Source organism: Colossoma macropomum, unplaced genomic scaffold, assembly GCF_904425465.1.
Source record: "Colossoma macropomum unplaced genomic scaffold, Colossoma_macropomum, whole genome shotgun sequence".
NCBI lineage: Eukaryota > Metazoa > Chordata > Actinopteri > Characiformes > Serrasalmidae > Colossoma > Colossoma macropomum.
In genome coordinates, this window is record NW_023494787.1 from 5,667,102 (window position 1) to 5,690,128 (window position 23,027).

A 23,027-nucleotide genomic window follows, 5' to 3' on the forward strand; every position below is an offset into this window, starting at 1 on the left:
ATATATATATACACACATCAGTTGACCTATTTACTCATCCATCCACCTATCCATCTATTTACACATCAATCAGTACTTCACCCAAATCTGCCCGTACTTCCATCCATCCACTTAACTATTTATTCACCCACCCATGCATACTGTTATGCATATATATATATATATATATATATATATATATATATATATATATATATATATATATATATATGTGTGTACACATCGCTGCTGTTGGAACAAAACCTTGTGTTTCCAAAATAGTAACTTTACAGGAGAAAGAAAAAACATACTTTACTTTTAATGTCTTTAATTGACTTTTATTTAATTTTTTTATTGACTTTTTTTAATTAAACGTTAATTTAGCTGACTTTTAAACTCAATAGAACCAGACATTTTTCCAAGTCATTTTGTGCCGTTTCTTTTGGTTCATTCATAATGAAATTTACACACAATATAAAGGGCGACAGACAGTTTCAAATTATGCCAAAAACTGAAAAACAACAAAAATGGAGATACGAGGTTTTGTTCCTTGTTTTTGTTTCGTTTTGTTTATATATATTTACGTGTGTATATATTACGCATATATAACTTGCATTGTTTTTAACCATAAAGAAGAACTCATTGTTTTTTTCCCTCCAAAATCATCTCCCTTCTATGACGCGCCTCTGATGCGATTGTGACGCAATGGCGTGGGCGGGGCGAAGGAGAGAAAGAAGAAAGACGCCGCTCTCACGTGGACAGAGAGGTTTTGTGATTTTTTTGTGCGGCGCCGACTCTGCAGGCTGTTTTCTGGAAACGTCCTAAGGGTGAGTAGCGGCTTATAGCGTGTATGTTGGAGTATGTGGCACGTAGAGCGTCTTCGGGAACGCGCAGGGAGTGTTCAGGGCTTTTTTTGTGCTCACCACGCACGTGAAAGGGCGCGCGGCAGCCGGCTGTTCCATCAGGTATTTGACCTATAAATGGGAGATGGGGGTTATAATTCACACTTCCAGTGAATGGCGTCCTATTTGGGGTCTTAACTGCAGCTCAAATGTCTGTTCTTGATACGAAGCTGAAGTCAGCTTCTTATTCGAATGTTCTCGTTCCACCTTAAATGGTGCAGTGGTTACATTCTGGCGCCATTTAAGGTGGAACGGGAAAATTCGAACAAGAAGCTGGAGAATAGGAAGCCAAGGCGAGCCTTGTGTAAGCTGTCCTGCCGCTCTGGTATTGCATGGCCGGTTTAAGCCAGCCAGCACATACATGGCAGAAAACGGCGAGCTTCATCCTCCACAGGAGGCCAGCAGACCCCAAAGCCTTATGGAGCAGCTAATGGTCCATTTTTCCTTCTTCACACACACGTTTGGAGCATGACATGGTTAGATAAGCTGGTAGCCTCACAACCTTCCCCACCCTAGAAGCCATGGAGAGATTTGAATCATGTGTCTGACAAAAACTGCTCACCTATTCATTATTTGTTAAAGGGGAATACCACCAGCTTTGAAAATTTTCTGGACAGTTCAGTCCTTCAGATGTAAACAGAGTCATTCAGAGTGGTTTGGTGTGAAATGGCTCATTGTAGAGATTCAGATTTATTAACAGTGGTGGTGATGGGAACCAGGAGGGTTTGCGATGTCTACACCACAAATATAGCCATTTTATTTACTACACAAAACCACCAGTGAACCTACATGCATGTTCTGAGTTTTTATATGGAACGTTGATGATGGTAAAATAGTGGAAAGTCTGAAAAAGTTAGTTTTCTTTGTGGACTATTTTGCCTCGCAGCGCCTAGACGAACCCCCGCACCATGAATGGATTAAGATAAATGGATAAAAAAACTAGCATAAACATTGTCATACATCAGGCAGCGTATCGCTGTTGTCGGAAGAAGACCTCTCCATTTTTGACGTTTTTCAGTTTGTGACATAATTTGAAAAAAAACCTGCTGCCCTTTCCAGTTTATGTAAATTTCATGATGAACTGACTAAAAGAAACGACCCGAAATGACGTGGAAAAATGTCTGGTTCCATTGACTTACATTAAAAGTAAAGTAGGTTTTTTCCTTCTCCTGTAAAGTTACCGTTTTCTAGACTTCTTCCGACCACAGCGATATATCTAACTATTGTATGTAATATCTTTCTGTAAGGGAGCTTGAAGAGGCATTAAATGTTAAACTCTTCAGACGTCTGGTTCCTATCACCACCACTGGGAACACTTCTGACTTGGTAAGTTTCTCTAGAACGGAGCGTTTCACACCAAACTACTCCGAATGACTCTGTTAACGTCTCAACCCTTCAATTATGTAGAAAGTAGAAAAATTGGAGGAATTTCCCTTCAAGCTCTTTGGGCTCCTCCAGTGGAGAAGCAAGTCAATCACACAGCCCAGCTGTAGGAGCGCCAATGGAGGGAGAGCTATTGGACAAAGGACAACACAGAGCCTGCGGGAGTTAACCCATGAAGTTCTCAGCAGGAACATATCAAATGTTTCGTTTTTTCACCAACAGTGCAACCATGGGAGAGATCTGTTCACTTTGTTTTAGCCATGTGATGTTCTCGGCCTCCTTTTATTAGCTTTTCAAAAAAGATTTGCCTTCGCCACTAGTTAGTTCGCCCACTCTCGGCACTGATCCCACATGCGGTGAGAAAAAGACCAGTGGATTCTCAGGACCGAGAATTCTACGGAGCTTTCCCCAAGAGGGTCCCGAGCCTCAAATAAATACTTCCACATGACCCCCTGTCCCCGTGCCAGAAGGAGCTGTTTCTGCACTCCCAGTGACGTCCAGAAACTCTTAAGATGTCACTCCATGGTTCTTATTGCGGTCAGGGTGCGGTCAGGGGGTTGGCTGTGGGGCTCCCCGTTTTGTGAAATTTCTTGGGATCGTTCTTTGCCCTGGGCTGCACTCAAATAAGCTTGACCACACGCACATAGTATAAGCAGAGAAAGGGCTCCACCCTTTGCAATCAGTTAACAGGCAGTTTCTATCCAATTTTTTAAAAAATCTGCATAATTCAGTGGTTGAGATCTAAAGTCTTTCAGAGTGGTTTAATCTAAAATGGTTAATTGTAGAGAAACTTACCGATTTAGATGTCTTTACAGTGGTGGTGATAGGAACCAGGGGTCACCATGACTACAACACAAATATAGCCATTTTGTTTACTATCCAAACCCACCAGTGAACCTACACGAGTCTTCTAAGGTTTATATGGAATGTTGATGATGGTAAAATAGTGATGAATCGGAAAAAAAAGTTTTCTTTTTTTGTTTTAACTGTATTTAAAAAAATGTTTTAGGTCAAAACCTTCTCAAAACCATCGCAAAACAATTTCATGTAATAACTTTCTGTGAGAGTGGACGTCTGGTTCCTATCGCCACCACTGTGAGCTGTTCTGAATCAGTTTCTCTAGAGCGTCAAACCACTCTGAATGACTTTGTTTACATCTTAACCATTGAATTATGTAGAATTTCTGTCTTTTTATCTCTGCATTACAAGCTTAACCTTATGTCATGATGTATTTAATGTATCAAAAGGCGTATCAGAATTGTTTTGTTATTTCATCTGTATTGTGCAGCCCGACTTAATGTGAACTAAAAGCTTGCCCTCCTCATCAAATAGTTCATCCATAGAAGGAAGCGGGCCTGCTGCTCCACATTGCCAAAGCTGGCAGTGTAAAAGGCCACCGGGGTCTAAAGGCTTGAGTAACAGTGACCCTTGTCTCATCCTGTGCCATTAAGGCCACAGTCAGAAGCTTGGCTGAAACTGCACCAGCCTGAAGACCTTTTCTTCCTTTTCCTCTGTGGTTTTGGGGCATCCGTCCTCTTCTCTCGTGTGTAATGCTTATCGTCCTTCGCAGAATGAGCGTAAATAAACAGCCTGCCGTCAGTGGCTTTGAAGCCTGAGCCCAGATCGATGGGCATCGCAAAGCAATTGACCCTCAAAGCAGTTTTGGGCACATAATTGGCTGCAGATAAACAGTTGTTAGCCACACGCTGTTGGGTTTTGGGAGTTTTACTGTAAGATACGTGCATTCATCCGCTTTTTCCCGTGATTTCCAATAGATGGGGCAATTTGAGGAGGTCCAGTAGATGTGTTTTTAGAGAAGGAAAGGTCAAAAGGCTTTGTGTTGGTGATACTTAGTTTTTCTGAGATTGGAAATTAGTGGTGGGCAATATGGCAGCATTTATTGCAGTGACAAATAACATGTTGTGGATATTATAAGTACTTAAAGAACACTGACTGAACTGCGTGTTTCATTTCACAGAGAGCATCTTTAGCCCTGTTTAATTGCATTTAATTGTGTATTGCATAGCCTTAATTTTATTTTAGTGGCCACTTATTGCAGGTTGACAGGCAGCTAGCAAGCGTTAAAGGGCCCGTATCCAGTCGCCTGCTACTACACTGACTAGGTAAGTAGCCGATAGGAACCAACTATCAGGAGAAGCAGTGGAGCAGGTTAATGCCGTGTTTACATGTTAGTATTGGAAAAAAAAATACATATAGAAGCGCTTTGTCTTTTATTTATTCAATAAAATCGAGAGTGCGAGAAAACAGCATCTTTGCCCAGCGTGGTTTCAAGTCTTGGAACCTCAGAAAAATGCAATATCATGATGCAGGTCATGTATCAAGAAAGTGTCTTGAAGTATCATAATAAGTGCACGAGCAATACAGTAGTGCCACCCAAAAACCCTGAGTACAGTGAGTTACTATAAACAGGTTGTTGTTGTTGTTGTTGTTGTTGTTGTTGTTGTTTATAGGCTCTCATTGGTCAAAATCTGTGCTTTAAAGGTTTTATAGACTTCTAGAAGTACTCACAAGACCCATCATATACCTATGAATATGTATTATCACATAATCCATCACAATAACATAGTCAGATTGCTCAGATTGTATGAAAGTGCTGAGGTTTGGGTGAGTCAAAGCTAGAAAGTCTTAAGTGAGTGAGAGTTGCCTCTTTGTGATCTGTTATTCCTGACTGAGTCAGGTTTTTATGGGACCAAACCTCATGCATGAATTTGGACTTGTTTCTCCAAAGTGTCAGTGTTTGTAAAAGACAACTTAGATTTTTTTTCCATATTTTAGAGAGATTTAATTGTGGTTTTGAACCAGTTTCCCATCAGAAATCAGCATCAGTCAATTATGTGAAATCATATTTGACCTATATCTCTACAAGATAATTGGCCTGTATTTGTTTTCTGTAGCCTACTTGTAAAGCACACATGCACCAGTGGTTAATGTCATAACGGTTGCCCACTGAGCTCGCTGATGGTGTTGTTTTACCCAGCAGGGGATCCTCAGACTGAGCGCTTTATGACTGCACAGAGTGACATTAAATGTCAGTCTGCTCTGGTCTACTTTTACTCACTAGGGCTGTTTACCCCTCCACGCTTTCCGCTGGCTGAGTCCTGCAGGTAGCGTTACACTACATAAAGGCCAGAGCAGCTCGTTTGATGAAGGAACAACGTGAAAGGGCACTGTGGTGTTTATCTTTTGTTTTTAAATGTATTTATTTAGTTTCATTTTTGTTGAAAGTTGAAAATTACTTGGAGCAGTTGTTCTTATTTGATATAATTAGTGTTGGATGGAAATCATAACTCATTCTCCTTCTGAACTGAGACTTAATGGGATCATAGTATCAAGGAGGAACGTCTTCTCTCCCAGATAGGTGGTTGGGGGTTGGAACTTATTTTTGGGTAATGTAGAGGTGAGCGATATGGCAAAAATACAATATCACAATTGAGGCTGTGCGATAAAACGATAATTATCGCGATATAACTTTCCTCTATAGAAATATAATAAATGTTCGGTTAATGTTTGATATAATAGACCATTCTCACACTTCCACGCTCAGCGACAGCCCTGGTGGCGTTTTCTGCTGCAAGGAAAGCAACACTACTCTGCTATTGCCAGGAGAGGGCGCACTTCTGGGCGAGTTTTACATGACTGGGGGGGTTAAAGAAGTGAAATGAGTCGCCAAATATGCTTTAGCAACATCTGAAATGTGGGGTTATATATTCCCTGTCTGAGTGGAGCGACCGGCGATCTGTTCTCCTGTGACTGAGTCTGAGTGACGAGGTCAGTGGTGTAACTGTACTGTCCTACAGTGAACTCACCTCTTTACTAACATCCTAACCAGCTTTAGCAGCGTTAAATCACGTCTGCTCCTCACAACTACAGCGCTGTTACAGCGCTCAGTCATATTTTAGTATTGGTGCATTCCCAAGCAGCAACTGTGAAAGAGCACTGCACTGATTTTAAACGAAAGTAAACTGAGGATGTGATGTTTTATGTGTGGTATTGGAGAGTGGGAGAACGCTAGCTTCCCAGGCTAGCTGTTTTTAGCAGCTGGCTAACTTGAAGCAGCACTTTGTCACTCGCACAATATGGCGAACTGAAGTTACTGTAATTACAACAAGACAAAAAAGCACTGATTTCAGTTAAACGTACCTAAAAGGAGGACTCTGTTTGGTGTGAGAGAATCACACTGCAGTTAAACCTTTTACACAGCGAGCGTCAGATATACTGCAGTTCATCCCTCAAACTACTGCGATACAATAGAGGAATCCAGTCCTCTGCTGGTGTCTGAATGCTGTGACATGCTCTGTGATGGCAGTAAGGCAGTGTGATCCATCACTGACGTCCCGAGCCAGCTAACGTTTGCTGTTCGTACTAACCTGACGTTGTTGACAAACTAAGCAGTTTAGCACTTGTAACAAGGCAGCTAAAAAATAATGTTTTCTTTCTTACATTATGAATATCACAAAATTGCGGCCGTGCTTTTTTCCAGCTGATAAAAACTCTCCAGAAACTTTCTCTCGCTGTCCCATGACAGATTTGTGAGATGTTCCACTGTTTGGCGAGTGTTTGTCATGTTCTGACTATAAAGGACAGTTTAAATCCACAATTAACCACTCAGGAGCAGAGATCAGCCTTCAAACTTGAACGAAATAATGATTTGACATTTATTGCGATATGTATCGATATCAACTAATATGATTTTTTTTTTCGCGGTGACATTTTTGGGCATATCGCCCAGCCCTAAGGCCAACCTTTTTTATTTATTTATTTTTTTAATTATTTTTTTTGATTACAATGACCTGTCTATTGGAAAAAGTAGATCTCAAGCCACAAAACTATGGGCACCCCTATCCTAAACGTACCTTTTCTGCAGCGCTCCATTTTGCATATTACAGCTTAAACACTGAGAGTAGAAGCTTTTAACAGACATTTAGATGTTATAAATGTTGTAGATTTCAGTCTTTAGTGCTTTAAGATTTGAACTGAAAGCCTGTTTCTAAATATCACTGCTACAGCCTGTCGCTTGTTAGCAATCTGTTGAGCAGGTCAGCCTTTAATGTGTTCTGTTGCTGTAGTTAATAAGAATGTTGTGAAATATAGCGAGATTGCTCTGTTAGCTAGTTAGTGACATTTAGTTTAGGTCTGTATAAATGTCATTCTATAGAAATGTCCACTTTTCTATCTCTCCATAGGAGTCATTGGTGTTACACATAAGAAAGGAAACACCAGAGACATTTTTAATGAACAATGCATTTTAGAAAATGGTTGCTACAGAACATCAAACCACATGTTGTCAGTCATGGAAGATCCACTAAAATATGTAATTTAATCCACCTGTATTCTATTTTTCCACAATTACCTCAGAATAAAGTCGGTCACACCAGTGACTTCAGCTAAAAGCTTCATATGAAATCATGAGCTAAATGAGAAAATCTCTGATAACTGAAAGACTCAGTGGACTCACCATGAGCTTTTCTTCATAGATCCTCAGAAAACAGGTAAAAGGAAGTTGTAATGTCATCAGTGTGGTTTTAATTTCAAAAAAAGAGATTTTTGTTATGCGGTAACACCAGTGACACGACTCCTGGGGAACTTTCATTATATATTTTACAATATTTATTTGCCATTTGTTTTCTTTGTCATTTAATTCATATAGTTCATAGTCATGTATAGATTATTGCAGTTAAAATAGCAGTAAAACATGTTTTTTTACCTCAAAATATGGCCTCAGCCTTCACACATGACTATGGGGACGAGCTCTTCTGTGGTGCTTGGAATTCTAGATAATTGATCTACAAACCAATATTGCTAAATTGAGGCTCAAGAAGGTGTAACTGTTAAAATAACTTGTTTTATTTTAAAATATAAATAAATTGTAACCCTAACATGTTTTTTTTTTTTTAAAAGTATAATATATCTGTAAATGTTAGGGACGCAAAAATGGACGTTTCCATAGAATGAGTCAGAAACTCTGACGACTCCACAGCATTAACCCCATGCAGACAGTGTTCCTCATGTACAGGTTGCCATGCTCCATTCTTTGCTGCTGCTCCAGTGTAATGAATGCCTTGATGTATGTTTTAATAAAGCAGGATCAGCGGGTGCTTTTTTGGGATGAGGTAGCGGAGGACCGAGGACAAGCTGAAGAAGAGCCCTTTATTCTATCCTCACACAAAGGAAAGCAATCCCAGCATGTATAACAGTCTTAGGCTGGAAATGGGATTTCTCTGAAAATTGTTGCAACATCAGCCTCGTATTGTCATGCTTCTTTTTTCCATTCCAGAGCAGATTATTGCTCCCATTTCATGAAGCGCCCTGCTTTAATTAATCTAGTTGAGGCCCATGGATGGCTGCTCGAGCCTGTTATGACGTAGGCCTGGGAATTAAAGGAAAGAGCAGGGAAAGTTAAAGGGCCCGTATCATGGAAAATCAGATTACCTCTGCTTTGAAATGTATGTAACGCAAAAGTGGATGGAGTACAGTACTTCTGTACCTGAGTAAAAGTGGAAGTACTCTTAGTAAAATACTGCTTGAGTAACTATACAGATATTCTGTCTGTTTCTACTCGAGAAGGAGTGCGAGTTCCTTTCAGTAGACCTCCATGACTGCAGACGAGAGACACTGAGCTGGTAGTTCTGGAGTCACACAGGTCTCCAAAATAAAACCTGTTCATCGAAATATTCAGGATGTACAGTAACTAAAAGGACTTTTACCTCTGAGACTTGATGGTCTCACAAACAGGTACTTTGTATTTGTTCTCAAGTAAAAATAGAGGTCAGATGCTGGACTTTTACTCAGAATATTTTACCAAAAGTACAGTTGTATGCAAACATTTGAAAGCTAAATATTTTGTTGCTTTCCAGTCAAAACATGTTTTTGCTGGCAACAAATGTCAACATTGTATTTATCTGCCAACCTTTACTGCACAATTTCTGTTTATTTGCTGAGCTTAACATATTTAAAAAAAAAATGAAACGTAAAATATAAAATGTGCTCTAAAGTTTGCACAGCTTGGACTGCTTTTCAGGGCTCAATACAGGGCAGCCAATCAGAACAGAGCTCATTTACATACATCAGTTTCAAAGGAACAGCAACAAAACCAGTATGTTTAATTGTAAGGGATAAGAAGAGGTTGGAAAATGGCTCTGTTAAAAAAATGAATCATGACCATTTTTAGTACATGCACTCACACAAACGTCGGAGGGGTGGAGAATTAAGAGAAGCCCTCAGCCTGAACAGGGCCACAGTTCTGGTGGAGGAGTGGGCGTATTGTGGAATTAAGCCATTAAACTACAGCCCAGAGACTGTAAGGACCATATTTAGATCTGTCTGACCTTTTCGGGCTCTTCTGTGCCTGGACTTTTCTCTCCACTTGAGCTCGGGAGGTTTTGGGCAGGAGGGCAGCGCGAGTCCCTCTGATGCTTGTCACATTGCAGAATGTTAAAAGGGTCCAGACTTTACCGCGGTTGTTTGCGTGGCCGGTTGAGGCGTTTCATTACAGAGAGAGTTTTGAGATTCGTCATTTGTGTCACCAATTACGTATTTCATGCTTGACCTTCCTTTCAAGCTCCCAAAGAGACTTTCTCAGCCTGATTCCTTCACACCAGCATTCTAGGTCATTAATCGAATGAAGACATGGTGAAAATTTGATTCATGGCTTTCAGTGGTGGGTTGAGTTTGAATGAGGAGAGCGGCACCAGAGATTAAGAGGAGAGAATTTATAATTACAGACTGTACGCTGTTAAGTAAAGGCACTGTGTGGGTACTTTTACGTTCATCAAGGTACACACAGTTAAAATGTGTCCTTAGAGGTACAACAGTGGTTTTAAGGTCTGATTGTGAACCTTAAATAAGTTTCTCCAGGTGAAAAGTTTGTATTTGTACCTTTTCATAACCGAATGTTTTAAAACAGAACAGTAAAATAAAAGCCTGGAGGCGAGACGGGGTGTGTGGAGTCAGTACAGCTTAGAACATATCATTTCAGTGGATTATGGTTCAGTTATGTTCCCTGACTAAAGGTACTGACATGGACCCTTCAGGGTACCACCCTAGTGACAAGTACAGTCTGCACAGTTTATCAGCACCCCTCTTCATCACTGGTCAGTTTCTGAGCACAGAAGCACTCTTGTCTAGATATAATTTGGGTGCTGGTCCACTCTGAGCACAACAGTGATGCTGACATGGTAGCAATGCGGTGGAGTGTGGGGTGTTGGTATCAGTGTTTCTGGTATAGCGGTGTTTTGGGGCTTGTGTTGTACGTGTAGGTGAGGAGTCGTTTGCTTTTGGAAAAAAAAAAAAACAATTTGTTAAAATGAATAAAAATGAAACAGAAAACAATTTTTAAAAAAGCAAATTAATTCATGACAGTCTAGCCTGATAATTAAACATTCCTTGTTGCATTCCGATTTCCCTTTGGTCCAGCGATTGCCCAATCACGAGTCAGAATGTTTTCATACTTTTTTATATTTTTATTGAAGTGATTGATTTGACTGTCTATTTAGAAAAAAGACGTCCATAGAGCTCTCTAGCTGCACCACTTCTCAGCACTACGGCTGTATGTGTGAATGGCCAGTGTGTGCGAGCTATAATGGTCATGCAGGAGCAGTACGTCTGAAACACGCGTTGGACGCGTTTACCTTTGGTACACATTGCCTAATACAGTTGTACCAGTGCAACAACCATTACCATGTCAGTTTCACTCACTGTCATCCTGGTCAGCAGTGGTCCATTGGTGGTCTCTCTCTTATGAATGAGGTAGGGGGCAGCTGATAACTGTGCAGCAACAAACGGGCTCCAGACTTTAGCTGTAAACCAACAAAATGCCTAATAAAATGGCAACACTGTGTAGACCACTCTAGAAGGGGCTGTAAATGTGGGTGTTCTGAGTGTCTCTGATGAATTAAACAACCCCAACTACCCAAACTGTTATCTTTCCTCTTATTTTTTTTCCACAAGACTGATGGTCCAGCTGCGAGTCTCATACAGGAAACCCTCTGACATCAGAATAACATTAGTGTGTCGTTTGAAATCTGCCAGCTGCAGAAGCAGGGCAAGCCCCACCAAAAAGTGAAAAAAACAGGAATACAGTTATCTAGTATGTGTTAGGTCTGGGGATGTGGTGTTTTATCATCTAGGCCGCTTGAAGTGAGGCAACAGAGAGAAAAGTTATTCCAGCTTGCTGTGATGAATCAGTTTAGCAGTCCAGCCTTGGGTTCTGTTCGCACATCATGTGTCTGAGCATTTTTATTTCTGACTCAATAAGAGATGATCAGACTTAGTAAAAGGGTGACTGAGCACTGTATACACTGTCCTAAATGTATTCAGTAATGTGTTCTGATACAAAACAGACGGTCATGTATTCAGAACGCATCTGTATAAGGCACATTAGAAAAAAACTGCTGTTTTAATTTGTACTTGCTGTAAATTTGCTTATGATTTGAATGATGATCTGAAATGCAAAACATTTTTTTCTGCCTTGATCTCTGCTGCTTCTACAGTCCCCTGAGCAGAACTGTCTCATGCAGTTAGTGACTTGTACATTACAATAACACAGTCTTGCAAGTTCAACTATGAAAAGGGTTGATATATATTTTTCCAGTTAATGACAGGTTTGTGATGTCATGCCATGAAACAAACGAGTCCAATACACACTCTGCTAAGCTTACCCCTCAAAGGAGCTCAGTAACATAACTGATCATCACTGATCATCATTGATTTATCAGTCTACTCGGGCTTTAGCAGAGCTCAGTAACACTGAGACTGATAACTGATCACATTGATTTATCAGTCTACTCAGGCTTTAGCAGAGCTCAGTAACACTGAGATTAATAACTGATCATCACATTGATTTATCAGTCTACTCAGGCTTTAGCAGAGCTCAGTAACACTGAGATTAATAACTGATCACATTGATTTATCAGTCTACTCAGGCTTTAGCAGAGCTCAGTAACACTGAGATTAATAACTGATCACATTGATTTATCAGTCTACTCAGGCTTTAGCAGAGCTCAGTAACACTGAGATTAATAACTGATCACATTGATTTATCAGTCTACTCAGGCTTTAGCAGAGCTCAGTAACACTGAGATTAATAACCGATCACATTGATTTATCAGTCTACTCAGGCTTTAGCAGAGCTCAGTAACACTGAGATTAATAACCGATCACATTGATTTATCAGTCTACTCAGGCTTTAGCAGAGCTCAGTAACACTGAGATTAATAACTGATCATCACATTGATTTATCAGTCTACTCAGGCTTTAGCAGAGCTCAGTAACACTGAGATTAATAACCGATCACATTGATTTATCAGTCTGCGTACCTTAGCGTAATGCCCATTTGAATTCTCTCACATAACAATTAAATTTCTGCTGTTGTGCTCTGTGGTAAACAAAATAGGTTCCTAAACTAAGTTTTGTCCTACATGCATTTTCCCACTGAATCTCTGGATCTTCTGATTTCGTGGTCAGGAAGGAGTCGAAATAAGAATTTTGCTACATGTAAGCTAACACTGCTGTCCACTGAACTGATTTAAGATGGGCAACTACACAGAAATACCCCAAAACAAAGTAGCAAGCCTCGTCAAGTGTGGGTGTTGTTTTGGCTGTAGTAGAGAACATGTGAAGTAGCTGGTGTTATATAATAACAGTGCTGAAGTTTAATAGAGTTTGAGGCAAGTACTTTTAAGTGTGCAGAGAAGATTTACACAGGACAAAATTTATCGCGTTTGGAAGCTTTGTTTACCACCGAGTCGGATAGCAGCAGTTTTTTTGGAAGCCCCACCGATTTTTGTCATTGAGAAATTCAACTTAGACCCAGAACTGCTAAAATGAGCAAGATACCGACAACAGAACGATGCACAACGTTACCAATAAGCGCTGATGGTGTTTCTTCTAAAGATTGTGTCTTATGTTTTTATGTTTTAGCAGGTAAGTTTTCTATAAAAGCAGTAAAAGTGGACTATTGTGAATATTGCCTCTTCAAAATATAACAATACATAAATGTTTATTCCCATTAATATTTTCCAATCCTGCTCCTTTCTGACTGTTCATTGACACCATGTTGTCTTCTTCAGACTTTGCTCAAGGCTTTGCTTTGTGCATGTGGACACTTAGGAGACAGGATAAGGGATTTCCTGTGTTGTGTTGTTCCCCGTCATGGCTCTGCCAAATTTGGGCATTCCTGACCTTTTCTGAATGCTGTCAGAATGGCGGTTCCTGCTCTTCGTGGTTCAGAGGGAGGCCAGGTTATTCGGCTTCAGCCGCCGCATGTTTTCACAAGTGGAGGATGCAAACGGAGGTTAGCGGTCCGCGACTTTTGTTGAATCAAAGACAAACAGGCAGTCCCCTGGTGTTTGTCAGGGAACGACACCTGTTCTACCACCCCAACATCCTGTGTTACACTTCACAGCTGAGCGATCCTGCGGGTTACAAAACACAATGAGTCAAAACACCTCAGGGTAGTTTCTCTCCACCTCGGCCGGCGTTTCGCTGACTCAGCTCGGCTAAAGGTAGGCGTCTGGCGCGCTAACGGCTCGTAAATTGCTCATAAAGCTCATAATGAGTTGTTTGGGGATTTGTTGGGCCATATTTTGCTGGGATAATATGGAGGTTTGTGTTTTTGAGGTGTTCCGCATGAAGTGTTTTTGTTTTTCACCTCAGATCCACTCTGTGTGTTGGAACTGCATTATGGCCTACTGTGAAATTTTGCCATGTGCTTCAGAAACGGGAGATTGTTGCTGACGAGGCCGCACGGTGCGCTTGAGCTGATGTTATGTTTGAGTTAAACAGCTGTCCTGTTTGACCTGATTAATTTCAGACTGTACACAATGAGATCTGAGAATTTGTAAACTTCTCATAACAGTTGTTTGTTGTGCACCTGGTAGGAAAAAAGCTTACTGTGCACCACAGTAGCCAGCATTTCAAGCATATTAAGGTTTATTCTTGTGTAGATAAGAATCTGGGGCTTGTCTCACGAAGCTCAGAGTCACTGACTAAGAGGTCTCCTGTTTCAGCTTCCCTAAATTTAACAAATGCAACCACTTGCCTTATGATGACATTCACTTTTGACATTTGTTGAAAAGGCGATTTGGTCCAAGAGCTGTTTATGATCCAAAATCCTGAATTTAACAGCTTAGATGTGCAGCACGACTTTTCACTGTGATGTATTCTGGTAAAAGGTGATCCACTGTCGTGAGCCAGTGGAACAATCCAGGGTTAGCCTGAACTAAGCTTAACATTAACAGTAACGTTAGCAGTAAATCCTGCGTCATTAGAGTTGGAAGTTTATTATGTAAGAGTTTTTGGAAAAATAAAAATATTTATAATTATTGACACAAGACACAAAGCAGGCACTGGACCTTTTCTGTGTTTACTGTATGTGCAGTTGCATGAAAAAGTTTCTGGACTCTTGGAGCCACCTGGGCTTCCGCATGAATGGCTCCTAAAATTAAGCTGGCTATGAAAATAACTTAACATGTCATAATAATAAAAAAAGAGCATTTAACACAAAGCACACTGATTTTACTATATCTGAAATGAACAGATTGTTGAAACAGTCCGTGTTATCGATGCATAATCAGTCATTACATTAGCTATATTACAAAAAGTCATTATGTAAGCTGTATTATGTATTACATAAATTTATATTAGTGATGCATCGATACTTTTTTTTTCCCAGAACAAGAAGTACAAGTTCATTTTTTAGTATTTTCCTGTACCGTAATGAATAACCTATTTAGAAAGAAGTTGTTAGTGTAAATGTGTGCAGTGTACCGTAACAGTTAAAATCTAGCTGATTTTAAGAAGTGCATTAGCTAGCTATGCTACATTAGTTTTCATCTAGTTTGAACTTTGATCGAGTAGCGTTGCTGGAGATTAGCAGGTTTTGTTCCACATCAGAAAAGTGCTTCTGTACACCTGTAAGTAAAGTACATTTCATAGTTTTGATCCTCATCTGTCTCTTTCAGCAGCAGTCTCTGTAGCACTGTGACCGCATGAATTACATCCAAAGCTAACTTGTCCGAGGGACTTACTTGTGAAGTTGGTCTTTTCAGTCTTTTGTGTGGCTGGTTGAGCAGTAGTTGAATGTCCTCTAAAGCCTGAAATCTTGTTCTTTGGTGACTCTCACTGTACGTTTGAATAGACTGTCGTATACGGATAAAACCTACGATTTATATACTCTCACTGTATGAAATGATGCAGACAGCTCTGTCTATGGACAACTATTAATAAATCTGTTTCATTCTAAATAACACGCTGCGCTCCTGAATACTCAGTAAACATGCTAAGAAACTGAGCAGCTTTGCTGACATTGTGCACTGAAGCTAAGCAGGCAGTGTTGAACACGGGTTGGACAGTTTGGACTCTTTACAGCCTGTTTTACAAAAAAAATCATCATATTAATGTTTGTGGCTCACAGTTCTATTCAAACAGTAAAGTCGGCATAGATGGACTCTGGTAGCAAACGTTGACTTTTTCGCCTCTGTTTTGCTAGCCTACATGTCTCCACCTGTACTGAGGAGGTGGTTGTGATTGTGTGTGTTTACAAAACATGCCAAAAGCACAGCGTATATTCCTGGTGGGAATTTGCCAAGGCAGAATGTTTAAAGTGACCAGTGACTGTGTCCAACTGCCAGGGAGTAACGTGTAACTGTGTGAGCAGAGCTTCACTGGCAGCCTGAGTCGTTTGTTCATCAGTGTGGCAGCGAACACTCAGCTTGCGTCACACGGTATCAGCAGGTATTGGTGCATTTTAATGAGGTCGAGTATGAGTGAATGAGCGCGGTATTGAGCTGATACCCAATACCAGAATCAGTTCTGATGCATCCCTAATTTGTAGTAATATTACACTTATTACGTACATTTTATACAATAGCCCAGTGATGTTGACAGAAATAAACTGATTTCTTTTTTTCTGTTATCTTGGTTAGAATAAATATGTTAACTTTCTGTTAAATGTGTCTGATTTTGATGTCTAGTATACTGGACAGTGAAATCCATCACTGAAATCACTAAAAACAATATTTTCATAGAACATCATCATCTGTCACTCCTAAGTAAACATAAGGTTCTGCTTTTAACAATGTAAACAAAAATGGACGACTGCATTTTGTAATGCATAAGTCTGTTATACTGATCAAAACACAATTCAGTCCAAATGTTTAGATTACTGCACGTTTAAAATTGATCTCAAAATTTGTGTATGTAGAAATAAATATGTACAAATTCCTTTTTTAACTTCACAAAAACATTTCTGAAATAAATACAAGATAATTTAGAAACTGTTTCATTTGGTCGTGGGAGTGGTGGGAGTCTCGCCAGCTGCCATATTTGCTTTTGTTTATGACAAGATAAAAATAAAAACATTAAAATGATCCACTAATACAAAGACAGAGTTCTGTAGAAACCTGTAAAAATGAGTGTGGGGGCATAGCTGCTTTTATGGAGCTAGAACTGCAGACCAAAAAAGTCCAGTGTACTGGACGTTTGAAATGAGAAGGTTAACAGAATCGCACTGTGTAGGTAAAGAACTAAGGTACGTTGGTGACGTCTTCCTCGTGAGATGCTTTCATTAAAGACTGATCGAGTAGTTTTTAACTTTAACCTCTGGCATGTGTACATGTTACGCTCTGGCCTGAGGCGTGTATGTTGCTGGCCTCTTCCTGTTTTGCTGCTCAGAGCACCTCTTCAGCTGCTGACTGGTAGCTATCACTGAGGAATGTCACTGCAGGAACCATGGGGGCTCTCTGGGTTCATCACGTGGCCATTTCCTTGAAATGCTGTTTGCACTCGACCAGATTAAAGTTTCAGCGCTTGAAGTGTTTATGGATCACAGAGGCACAGTCATACTGGAAAAGGAAAGGGCCTTTCCCAAACTGTTACGATAAAGTTGGAAGCATATAAATGTCTTTGTATGTGGGAATTCACTGGAATTAAGGGGCCCAAACCCTGAAAAACAGCCCCAGCTCACCATCCCTCCTCCACCAAACTTTACTGTTGGCACTGAACATTCCCGTAGGTGGTGTTCTCCTGGCATCCTCCAGACCCAGATTCGTCCATCAGACTGACAGATAGTGAAGCGTGATTCATCATTTGCACTACTTCAGAGTCCAGTGGTGGCGTGCTTTACACCAGTCCAGCCGACACTTGGCATTGAGCATAGCGATTTTAGGGTTGTGTGCAGCTGCTCGGCCATAGAAACCCGTTTCACGAAGCTCCTGACTCATAGTTCTCAGCACTCCCGACCCGCTTTGTGAGTTTGCGTAGTCTGCCAAAGCGGAAAAGTGGTATTGGTGCATCCTTAATGCAAATAATAATAAATAAAGAGCTAAACTGTTATAGCTTTTATTATACATTTACCATGCATTGGATGCTCTACAGTGTATTCTGTGGATTCGAATACAGTATCGTACATGCTCAGTGTAAAAGTGAATTTATTAACGTTGATATTGATATTTTGAACATATTTTGACAGGTTGAAACCCTGTATCAGTTAAACTTTTGTGAGAGAGGCCCCTGAAATGCTTTAGTCCTTTGTTTACAAAAAGTTCTCAAGTTCTGTCATTTGAAAATGTCAGAGCTGACATTTTTCTGCATTCCTCTTTTGACAACAGTGTTGGTCCCTTTCCAATTCCGTGATATTAAAGGTATTAATGCTGAGACTAAGGGCAAAAGTTTAGTGCCTTGTGTAGTATTTATATAGAAAAGTAAAACTTGTATGAGTTTTGTTCCACTAGCCATCAAATGGAACTGATTTTGGTCCAAAGCACCTAAAAATACCATTTTCTTTTAAAAGGCTCTGTGCCCCTCACACTATTTACAATGCTGCGTGATTCAGAATGAATTCCATGCGAACCTGTATTAGCTACCTGTCCTCTTCAGCACCACCGTCGTGAAAAGCCACACGTAGGCAGAGCTCATATGTACGGCTGTAGTATTTTCATGCCTTTGAAATTCCTGGGAGGCCATCAGTTATATGGGGGGGGCGGTTGTGGGCGTGGTGTGACAGATTTGCACCCTGAGGGGGGAAAGTGTTCAGCTGCTGCGCCGCATTAAGTGTCCCGTTCTTCAGCACGCTGGGCCACAACCGCTTATCCAGACACTGATCCACTGGCTGTCGGAGAAAAGACTAGCGTCATTATGCCGAGTGGGACGTCTGGTTTTCACTGCTTTCATAAATTCTCCAGTATTGAACACTGTGTACCAGATCAGAGACACAAGTCTGGTTCATGATGGCATTTAGTGCTGAGCTCTGTCTGCAAATGAATTTAATATACTTTATTGTACCTCATGGGGAAGCTTGTCTAGGACACAGTGTGGCTGACCATCAGTTATACATGCATATGAAACTAATTATTAGGTCATTTATTAGGTCACGTATATTGAAAACTTCAAAAATAACACAATTGCACCACTATATACCATAAAAGAGAGATTTATTTACATTGCTGTTCAAACGTTTGGGTTTACTGTTCAAATAATGCAGTGATAAACTCTATTTTAGTTCTATTATTGCATTCATTGGAGATAAATGTATAAAACAATTCTAATATGATTTTTATAGATCTCATCATTTGTAGGAAGCTGTAAAATGTAAGCAATTATCGGTGATAAACAGTCATGAAAATTTGAGAAATTTTGATAAAAATTTGAGAATTTTGGTTCTCAGTCCAGCAGCGAAATTGAGGTGTTTAAAAACTCCAGCAGCACTGCTGTGTCTGATCCACTCAGACCAGCACAACACACACTAACACACCACCACTACATCAGTGTCACTGGGTGATCCACCACCCAAATAGTACCTGCTCTGTGAGGGTCCATGGGGGTCCTGACCACTGAAGAACAGGGTAAAAGGGGGCTAACAAAGTATGCAGAGAAACAGATGGACGACAGTCTGTAACTGTAGAACTACAAAGTGGTCCTATATGGTCAGTGGAGCTGATAAAATGGACAGTGACTATTCATACTAAATAAAATAAAATAAAATTATGTTTATATTGAAATATGTATGTGCTGTATGACTATTTGCAGTGTTTACAATATGCATTAAAGGCACAGTTGACCCTCTACTGCACAATGTTGCCTCAGGGCAACAAACCCATTTTCCTCACTTTACAATAACATTATACGTCAACAAAGGGAAGAGATTTTTAAACCTCTTTTAATATTCAGTATCATTTTTGTTATGATAATTTGCAGAAATATGTTTTGCCTAGAAGCAACATTTGTGTGAAAGTGGAATAGCACAATGTTGCCTCAAGGCAACATACCCTATAAGAGCCTTTGCACACTATTAAATTCAAAAAACGTTTAAAATAAATAATCAGGTCCATTTATTCAAGAAAGATGAACATTTTAAATATATTCTCTCCTAATGCGTGCAGTAGGGGGTTAACTCGTTTAATTTCTTTGATGCGAGTTGTAGTAGCTTCTAATTCATCCTGCTGTTTTTGATATCATGGCTACAAGTGAAATTCATCTCACATTTTCCAACAGATTTGATGATGCTGCCTTTTCCAGACGAGCAGCTTCGTGGGTCAAGATTTAATTACAGATTTTCCATGGCTCAGTATGGCAGTTAGTCTTTCAAACAAACTTCACTAAGCTAGACGCACTTGAAAACAACCCCCCCAACTCTACCTCATATCCAGCCGTCTGGCTCCGCTCGGGCTAAATGCATCACAAGGCAGCTGCTTGGCCTATTTTTGTTGTGCAGGTGGCCCCAGACGGAGCAGCAGGTCCACACGCCTCATCACTGTAAGGTGTTTGTGAAAGACTCTGCTGGAAATGGTCTCAGCCCTGTCTGCGCTGAACAGGGGCAGCTTTGGGCTCTCGCTGGGCTTGTTTATGACCACCTTTGTGGTCACCGCTAAAAGGTGCCATTAAACCATAGAAGCCATGAGGAGTTCGTGAACTCATATTATGTCTGTCGCCTAAACTGTTGAGAAAAATACTTGCTGCAAATAACTGCGTCCAAGAATAATGTCTGAAATGATGAGTAGACCCTAAAAAATGAAGACGGGCAACAAAAGCGGTACAAATGTAAGTTTAAGATCATACAGTCCAAATCAGCTCACTGTCCTCTGCTACTGTAAGAAACACCCTGGTGGACATGATTATTTACATGCATTATTCTTTGTGTTTATATATAAACACAAAGTACGAGTGGATCAGACACAGCAGTGCTGCTGGAGTTTTTAAACACTGTGTCCACTCACTGTCCACTCTATTAGACACTCCTGCCTTGTCAGTCCACCTTGTAGATGTAAAGTCAGAGACGATAGCTCATCTGCTGCTGCACAGTTTGTGTTGGTCATCCTCTAGTCTTTCATCAGTGGTCACAGGACGCTGCCCACAGGACGCTGTTGGCTGGATATTTTTGGTTGGTGGACTATTCTCAGTCCAGCAGCGACACTGAGGTGTTCTAAAAACTGTGTCTGATCCACTCGTACCAGCACGACACACACTAACACACCACCACCACCACCACGTCAGTGTTACTGCAGTGCTGAGAATGATCCACCACCCAAATAGTACCTGCTCTGTGAGGGTCCATGGGGGTCCTGACCACTGAAGAACAGGGTAAAAGGGGGCTAACAAAGTATCAGAGAAACAGATGGACTACAGCGTGTTTTCAGTTAAACCGCCCATCTTGTTTGATGCTATTATTGAGCTCAAGCCAAACGCTGATCATGGATCGATTGCAGCTGTCTGCATGGTTTTCAGGAAACTCAGCTGCACCCATAAATTGCTCATTAACATCACTATGATGTTCACGATGCATCACCAAAAAATTATCAAATAAATGGCGAATATATGATGCATCACTCAGCTCTGTTTGTGAGCTCGCTCTGTATGCTTTTATGGACCATCTCAGCGTGATTAGGGAGTCACGTGTAAGCACGAAGGGGACTCTAGGGAGGGTGGGAAATTGGAGGGTTGGGTGGGCTTCACTATGCAGGTGGTCTCAAGGGTCTACTTTTCCTTTTTAGCCTGTCTGATTCCATATAGCAGCGGAACTGAACCAGCCAGCATCGAGCCCCTAACGAGGCCCCCCAATCCTTGAGAAATCCATCTTTTCCCTCTTTGCTGTCAATTAAACTTTATTGCCCCTCTCTCTCTCTCTCTCTCTCTCTCTCTCTCTCTCTCTCTCTCTCTCTCTCTCTCTCTCTCTCTCTCTCTCTCTTTTCTGTTCTCTTTTTTTCTCCCTGTGGTTTATTTTTAAGTACTGTCATCCAAAAGTCCCAGATGCCCACAGCAGCTCTTAAAATCGTCAGTGCAAATATTTACTTGTTATTTCACTCTTATGGGAAAAAGCCGGGTAATTGTTCGGTGGAAGAAGACATGCAGCGCAAGTTTCAGCAGCGGTCAGTCCGAAGCTCAGGAGGAGTTCGGACAGAAAACTCCGTGCTCAGCTCAGGAGGAGTTCGGACAGAAACCTCGGCTGTTTGTTTTTCTGATCCCAGCAAGTGTGCATCTGTGTTTGCAGCGAATGGCTGTGACCCCTGTGAACAGAAAGCAAAGCAATTAACCCAATTAACCTCCCTCTGCTGAGGATCAGCAAGTGCAGTGCCTCAGAGTGCTGCCCCGTCCCCTGCAGACACCACAGGGTGATAAACGCTCGCCTGTTTGTTTTGCGTTGCCTCTTGTGTCGTGTGTTTAATGCACAATCCAGGACTTCTGGCTGCATGATTTAAAGTCCCAAGAAACACAGCGTAAAGAGGAAAAATGGTATTTTATGATAATAAAATTTAATGTTGAATTAAATATCCAGCAAAGTTCAAAAGGGGAAAAAAAAAACAAGATATATATATATATATATATATATATATATATATATATATATATATATATATATATATATATATATATATATATATATATAAATAAAACACCTTGGACATGCAAGTAAAGTATTGAGCAGAGGTCGCAACCCAAATGTTAAGAAGAGCCATTTTGTCCTTTCAACAAAAATCAAACCACCTTGGGAGCCACAACATTTTATGTACATTTTACCTTCTTGGCTGTAAAAATATCTGTGTTTGCTAAAAATATAAACAAAAACACAGACTTACTTTGCTCTGCTTTAAGCTTTAGCTCAGCTTTAGCCACTTTTCTCGCATCTCCGGCAGGAAACTTTTCCACAAAAGTTAAACAGTTTCTTGTAAAATGTCTCTAAACGTTTGACTTTTTGCGAGGCTGAAGTCGCTTCTCATTCGCCAGCTTCTTTTTCGAATTTTCCCGTTCCGCCTTAACTGGTGCCTGAGGTGCCTGAATGTAACTGCTGCACCATTTTAAGGTGGAACGGGAGAATTTAAACGAGAGGCTGACTTCAGCTTTGCAACTATTTATGTTGTCTGTGTTGCTATGGTGACCAGCAGTCTGCGCTGATCGTCAGGGTTAAAGGGTGAATCAGCAGTTCTACATTAACTCCAGAGTTTAAGACCATTTATTGTTAAACTGTGTTGAACGACCAGCAGAGCTTTATTTTACTGTAAAGGAGGATTATTTTATTTTTACATACTAATCTAATTCTGCTGTGGAGCCACAACAGGGCAGTAAAAGGGCCATGTGTTGAAATTAGTCAAATGGCCTGGACAAGTATCTCTAAAATAGTAACTTTACAGGACTTTTAATGCAAGTTAATGTAAAAAGGTTTTATTCCAAGCTATTTTAGGACGCTTCTGTTGACCCAGGCATCATGAACATTTCACACGATATAAAGGACGTCTGCCATGCTTGTATTATATA

The 23,027-nt window shown here is 40.6% G+C and overlaps 1 protein-coding gene across 5 annotated transcripts in view; it reads left to right on the plus strand.

Moving 5' to 3' along the window:
• Positions 1 to 698: 698 nt before the first annotated feature.
• ptp4a3a (protein tyrosine phosphatase 4A3a) overlaps positions 699 to 23,027 on the plus strand; it is a 45,754-nt gene continuing 23,425 nt past the window's right edge. For 2 of the 5 annotated variants that reach the window (XM_036565951.1, XM_036565952.1), the window contains exon 1: positions 699 to 806. The gene's annotated coding sequence lies outside the window, so the exon portion shown is untranslated. The other 3 variants (XM_036565953.1, XM_036565954.1, XM_036565955.1) reach the window with 3 other exon arrangements.